General features: G+C 50.2%; 1 pseudogene; it reads left to right on the plus strand.

Annotated features, from left to right (window-relative positions):
- Positions 1–2: 2 nt before the first annotated feature.
- LOC102254281 lies at positions 3–567 on the plus strand (annotated as a pseudogene).
- The last annotated feature ends 6,115 nt before the right edge of the window (positions 568–6,682 follow it).

Raw genomic sequence — 6,682 nt, forward strand, 5'->3', positions numbered from 1 at the left:
CCATTGAAATCCTGAGTGATGTACAGCTGATTAAGACTGGAGACAAAGTGGGAGCCAGCGAAGCCACACTGCTGAACATGCTGAACATCTCCCCCTTCTCCTTTGGGCTGATCATCCAGCAGGTGTTTGACAATGGCAGCATCTACAACCCGGAAGTGCTTGACATCACAGAGGAAACTCTGCATTCCCGCTTCCTGGAGGGTGTCCGCAGTGGCCAGCCTATGCCTTCACATTGGTTACCCAACTATTGCATCAGTACCCCATTCTATCATCAATGGGTACAAGCGAGTTCTGGCTTTGTCTGTGGAGACTGATTACACCTTCCCACTTGCTGAAAAGGTCAAGGCCTTCTTGGCTGATCCATCTGCTTTTGTGGCTGCTGCCCCTGTGGCCGCTGCCACCACTGCTGCTCCTGCTGCTCCTGCGGCCCCAGCCAAGGTTGAAGCAAAGGAAGAGTCAGAGGAGTCGGACGAGGATATGGGATTTGGTCTCTTTGATTAATTACCAAAAAGCAACCAGCTCAGCCAACTCTATTTGAGAAACAAGGAAATAAAGCTTACTTCTCTTTAAAAAAAAAATGAACCTTGACCCATAAATTGCACCATAAAAAATATCAACTCAATGTGGATAATACACTTAAATGTAAAACCTGAAATCAGAAAACATCTAGAAGAAAACAGAAGAAAATCTGTGACTTTAGGTTAGGCCAAGATTACTTAGGATACCAAAACCACAACCTACCAAACAAAAAATGGTAAACCAGACTTCATCAGAATTAGAAACTGCTCTTTGAAAGGTACTGATGACTAGGAAAGGACAAGAGTGGGAGAAAATATTCGCAAACACACAGGTACTAAGAACTAAGAAACAAACAGCCCAAATTAAAAATAGACAAAAGGTTTGCACCAAGATATATGGGTGGCAGATCACCACATGAAGCAATGCTCACCGTCCTCAGTCATGTTCGGGAAATGCAACGCGTCCATAGGAAATGCCACTACAGGTCTGTTAGATGGGGAAACATTCTGAAGGTCCTGCCAGGCGGTTCAACTGGTTAGAGCGTCGTCCTGATGATCCAAGGTTGCAGGTTTGATCCCCGGTCAGGGCACATACAAGAATCAACCAATGAATGCATAATAAGTGGAACAACAAACCTCTCTCTCTCTCTCTCTCTCTCTCTCTCATCAATAATTTTTTTAAAAATGTCTTTAATACCACAACACCGAGCGCCGGTGAGGACCCAGAGCACCGGCCTCTCTCACTCGGCTGTTGCAGATGAGAAGTGGCCAGTCCTTCAGGGAGCCAGTGTGGCGGTGCCTGCAGTTACACATATGCTCCCCCATCACCCAGCTATTTCTCTACTGACCCAAGGGAGACGAACATATATGTTCACCCCAGACCATGTATGTGATTGTGCATCACAATTTACTCCTAATCTTCAACAACTGGACACAGCCCAACTTGGCCTGAGTGCAAAACGAAACTGGGGTTCATCTCTATCGTGAAATCCACTGTGCACGGAGCCACCCAGCCACGCAACTGAGCCTCAAACGCACTGCGCTGTGCAGAAAAGCCCGACGTAGGAGACGCCACAGTGCATGAGTCCACTGCTGTGATTCCGTTCACACGACACCCTAGAAAAGGCAGAATAAAGGCAGGACAGCGCATCAGTGGGTGCCAGGGCTGGGCCTGGGGGAGGAACTGGGAGGGATTTGGAATGATTCCACATTGTGGTTGACATGCTGAGGATATAACTATGTGTTTGTCAGAACTCAAGAGTCATACACTAAAAACCATGAATTATGCCTTTTCATTTCATGGACCAGGTTTCGTGATTGTTGGGAAGATGAAAAGGTTCTGGAGGTGGGTGGTGATGATGGTTGCACAACAATGTGAATGCTGCTGGATCCTACATTTCAAAATGGTTGAGCCCGGCCGGCGTGGCTCCGTGGTTGAGCGTCGACCTATGAACCAAGAGGTCATGGTTCGATTTCCAGTCAGCACACATGCCCGGGTTGCAACTCAATCCCCAGGATGGGGCGTGCAGGAGGCAGCCGATCAATGATTCTTTCTTATCATTAATGTTTCTCTCTCTCTCTCTCCCTTCCTCTCTGAAATCAATAAAAATATATATTTTTAAAAATAGTTGAAATGGAAATTTTATGGTTTGTATATTTTACCACTATAAAAACAAAGTTTCATACTTCCTAGGCATTAATTTTTTAACATAGCCTATTTTCCATTTGGGTAGCAATTGTTTTAAGGTCCATTTATTTTTGTCACATTATGGATCCTTATACCACCCAATGAAGCCCACCCGGCTTCAAATGACAGAAAAATAAACAACAATTAACTAAATAGCACATTCGGTGCTGAAAGTGCCACAAGTGGGAGAAAAAGGGAAGGAAGGGTGGCTTGTCAGAAAACAGTCGGGGTGGCCCGGTGACCTAAGCCAGGCAGCCTGCAGGTGGCACCCTTCCCCTCCGTGTCATCAGCACCAATGGGCCTCTCACCTCCAGCAGGGATAGGCTTCCTGTCCCTTTGTTGAGTGCCTGCCGCCCAGGTGATGCCTGAAGCTGCCTGTGGAGTTTTGGACACAGAGCCATTTCAGTCACTAATTAATTTCATTCAGTAGCCTGAGCAGAGGTTTGAGTCAAGATTCGAAGCTCACTTTTGACTGAGGCCTTTGTTCCATTCATTTTCTGTTACACATGGGAAGCAACAGTTTCCATGAAACAGCACCTGAGAGGGTGCAATGCGCTCCAATAGATTTTACTCTGTTCTGCACTTTCATTGTTTTAAATGCTGGTCATGACCCACTGAGCTGACTTTATCACCCACTTACACGCAGTGAGTGACCCACAACTGAAAACAACTCTGGTGAGCGTGGCCACCCAATACTTTAGTGCAGGAAACATTCAACGGTACGAAAAGAGTCTGTTCAACTATTTGGGAAATATATTTTTGTATATAAATACAAATTAAAAGAATCCTTACCTCCCAGGCCTCCTTTCCCACTCTGTGGTCCACAGCACAGCTGCTCCAACCACGTAGATGACGCTGCTGCTCCTCCCACCTGCAGGCACCGTCCTGCCTCTGGGCCTTTGCACCAACTCTCCCTTCTGCCTGAGTGTCTTCCCACGGACATCCGTGACCAGGCCCTCCCCTCCTGGGAGTCTCTGCTGCAGCCACTCTCTCTGCCACCCTTCCCTCCCTTTTTCTCCCACTCGTGGCACTTTCAGCACCGAATGTGCTATTTAGTTAATTTTTCGGTTTCTCCCAGCTAGACTATAACTCCTTAAGGGCAAGGATCTTCACCTTTTCCTCCTTTCTTTCTTTTATTAATCCTCACCCAAGAGTATGTTTCATTGATTTTAGAGGGAGAGGAAGGGAGAGAGAGAGAGAGAGAAAGAGAGAGAGAGAGAGAGAGAGAGAGAGAGAAACATCAATGTGAGAAAGAAATATCGATGGGTTGCCTCCAGAATGTGCCCTGACCAGGGATTGAACTCGAAACCTAGAAATGTGCCCTGATTAGGAATCAAACCTGCAACCTTTTGGTGCACAGGATGACGCTCCAACCAACTGAGCCACCTGGCCAGGGCAGATCTTCACCTTTTCTCCACTAAACTCATAACTGGAATAGCAGCCACTGGCAGGTATGAGCAGGTACTTATGGAATGTTGGGTAAATGAATGGTGGATGAGTTCATTTCTTATCTATTTTCTACGAATTAGAATGACAGGCTTTATGTTGCATCTGGTCTAGGGGAGCTGGGCACAAGGTTCTGGGTCTTACCCGTGCCCTCCACCTCCAGGTCCAGGCTGGTACAATAGTTTTGAAAATGTAAGCTGAAGGAATGCCTGTGGTATAATCACTCATCATGCTTCTAAAGCTGAGATTCCTGGGCTCCCCCGGAAACCTACTGAAATAGACTAACAGGAGGACCCACGAGTGTGAATTTTCAATAAGCCCAGCCCAAGTGAATCACTGGTACCATGGAAAGAGCATGTGAGTTAGGAGCTGGATTCTGATCATCGCCTGGTACTAACCAGCTGTTTGGACTTTACTGTTATTGGCTGTCAGACTAATTCAGAGTGTGCACATTCTGCTAGGAATAGCTGGAAGGTTGAGGTGGTGGTAGTGTTGATGGTGGTGGTGGTGATGGTGGTGATGGTGGTGGTGGTGTGGTGATGCTAATGGTGGTGGTCGTGATGATGGTGATGTGGTAGAGTTGCTGATGGAAGTGATGCTGATGCTGATGGTGGTGGTGGAGATGATGATGCTGGTGATGGTGGTGGTGATGAAGGTGGTGATGGTGGTGTGGTGATGGTGGTGATGGTGGTGGTGATGGTGATGATGGTGGTGGTGATGGTGGTGGTGGTGGTGGTGGTTATGATGGTGATGTGGTAGAGTTGCTGATGGAAGTGATGATGCTGATGCTGATGCTGATGGTGGTTGTGGTGATGATGATGCTGGTGATGGTGGTGGTGGCGGTGGAGATGATGATGCTGGTCATAGTGGTGGTGGTGGTGACTGTGGTAGTAATGTGAGTAATCAAGCTGCTGGCACTGATCAACCCTTACCCAACGCAAGCACATCTAAAAGCATGAATCCCTTTAATACTCTCCACAGTCCCAGAGAATAGACCTGCTACCACCCACCTAACCTGAGGACAGGAGGCAGAGAGGAAGGACACCCGAAGGCTGGTCACAGGAAGGGCAAGTGCACCTGGCTACTTCATAGCCTTCCGTGTGTTTCCAACGTCCATTTCTTTAAAACAAAAATAAAGAGATCTTATTTTCTCATCTTAGACCAAAAAAAAATCTATAATTAGGTCCAATAAAAACAAGTAGGACTTATTTAAAGAGGATTAGTTTTTATACATTGTTACTTACCCCACAGCGGAGGCCTGAGGCCTGCTGATCCTCCCTCCCTCTCTGCTGCGATGCTCGATGCTCGGGGCAGGCAGGGAGGCTGACCCCCCTCTCCAGCCTGTGGGCTGGGCCTTTCCAGGGAGACTGCAGGTTGCACCGCTCCCTGCGCTAGGTGAGCTGGCAGCTGGCTTCCTTCAAGCCAGGGAGCAGACCCTGGGGCTCCCCTGCTCATCTTTGCACCCTAATATCACCATGGAGCCCAGACACCAGCCCCGACCTTCAGGTGGGGCTGTTTAAGCTCCGTAAGCATCCAGGTGCCAGGAGTGTCTCCCTATACTGAGCCCGCTGCCTGCCTCCCTCTGCTCTCAGCGCCACCCCAGGGCATGGGCATCGCTGAGGGACACCCTGAAGTGCCTGCTGCAATCCCAGTAGCCTCTCCCTCTGCCCTCCGCAGAAGACTTCATCTCCAGCTACTGGTTTCATAAGTAGGGCCCGTGGCCTGTCGCCAAGTGCTACGTGCACAGCGTGGGACCCTGCGACCGTGTGTCCAGATCGGGCTGAGGGTGAGGGCATCCCCGCCTCATAACCATCTGTTCCCTCATTCTGTGGGAGGGCTCCTGAGCTGACAGGACTCGTTCTGGAGTCCTTCCTCTGCGCTGTGGAGAATGAGGGTGGAAAGGCCCAGCCAGGGACAAGCCTGCGACAGCGTCTGAGGCTGGAAGGGCTCTCTGTGCTCCTGACATGAGCCCTGAGCCCACAACACCCACGGCGGAGGGAGTGTCCAAGGTCAAGAGCAGGAGAAGGGGCAGACCCACGGCAACCACCTTCCCGAGGGGGGGAGAATGCGCATCCACAGCTCCAGATGCAACACGGCACGGGGCCCTGCAAGCTAGAGAACGAGCAACCGTGTGCGCGCACATTGGAGTCCTTTCACTCAGGAAACAGGAGAAAAAGAAAACATGCGAGTGACCTGCTCATGTGTGCAAAGACCCCAACAAACAAAAAGGAAACTCGGGAGGGAGAAATGAAACCGGATGCGATGGTCACCTGTGGGTGGAGCGGTGGGAGGTAGGGCAGTGAGGGCGGGGTCCCGGAGCGGAGGACCCACCCTCGTTTGGCTCTGACTTTAGAACCAAGTTAGTGTTTCACGTCAGTCAATCAGTAAACATGGGGGGAGAACCCCAATGAACCACACACACACAGCGGAGTGGCTGTATCACAAACAGACAACAGGAAGCCATGCCGGTGGCAGGAAGAGCACGTGCCCAGTGGTTCTGGAACAGTGTTTGCCTGCCGTGGGCCAGGTGGCTCACACAGCAGGCACTGCCTGCTCACAGGCCTGCAACTTCGGTGCAGGCAGAATCGGTTCTTCTTTGTTTTTTAAATATGTTTTTATTGGTTTGAGAGAGAGAGAGAAAGTGAGAGAGAGAGAGAGAGAGAAAGGGAGAGAGGGAGGGAAGGAGGGAACGAGAAACATCAGGCTGCCTCCTCCACGTCCCCCATGGGAACCAAGCCCTCATGTGCCCTGACCGGCAATCGAATCCGTGAACTCTGGGTGCATGGGGCTCCGTTCAAGGAACTGAGCCACACTGGCCAGGGACAGATGGGTTCTGGGTGAGGACACTCTGGCCTGCGGACGGCTCCCTTCCTGTTTCACACGCCTGAGAGCGCTGGTGCCTCGCCTGTAGAGCATCAATCCCACTGGGCGACTCTGCGCTCAGGGCCTCCCATAGCCTCCGCACCTCCTAAGGCCTCTTCTCTCATAGCATCCCATGGGGGAGGGTGTCCACATATGGGTTGGGGGGGGG

The sequence above is a fragment of the Myotis brandtii genome, unplaced genomic scaffold, assembly GCF_000412655.1.
Source record: "Myotis brandtii unplaced genomic scaffold, ASM41265v1 scaffold868, whole genome shotgun sequence".
NCBI lineage: Eukaryota > Metazoa > Chordata > Mammalia > Chiroptera > Vespertilionidae > Myotis > Myotis brandtii.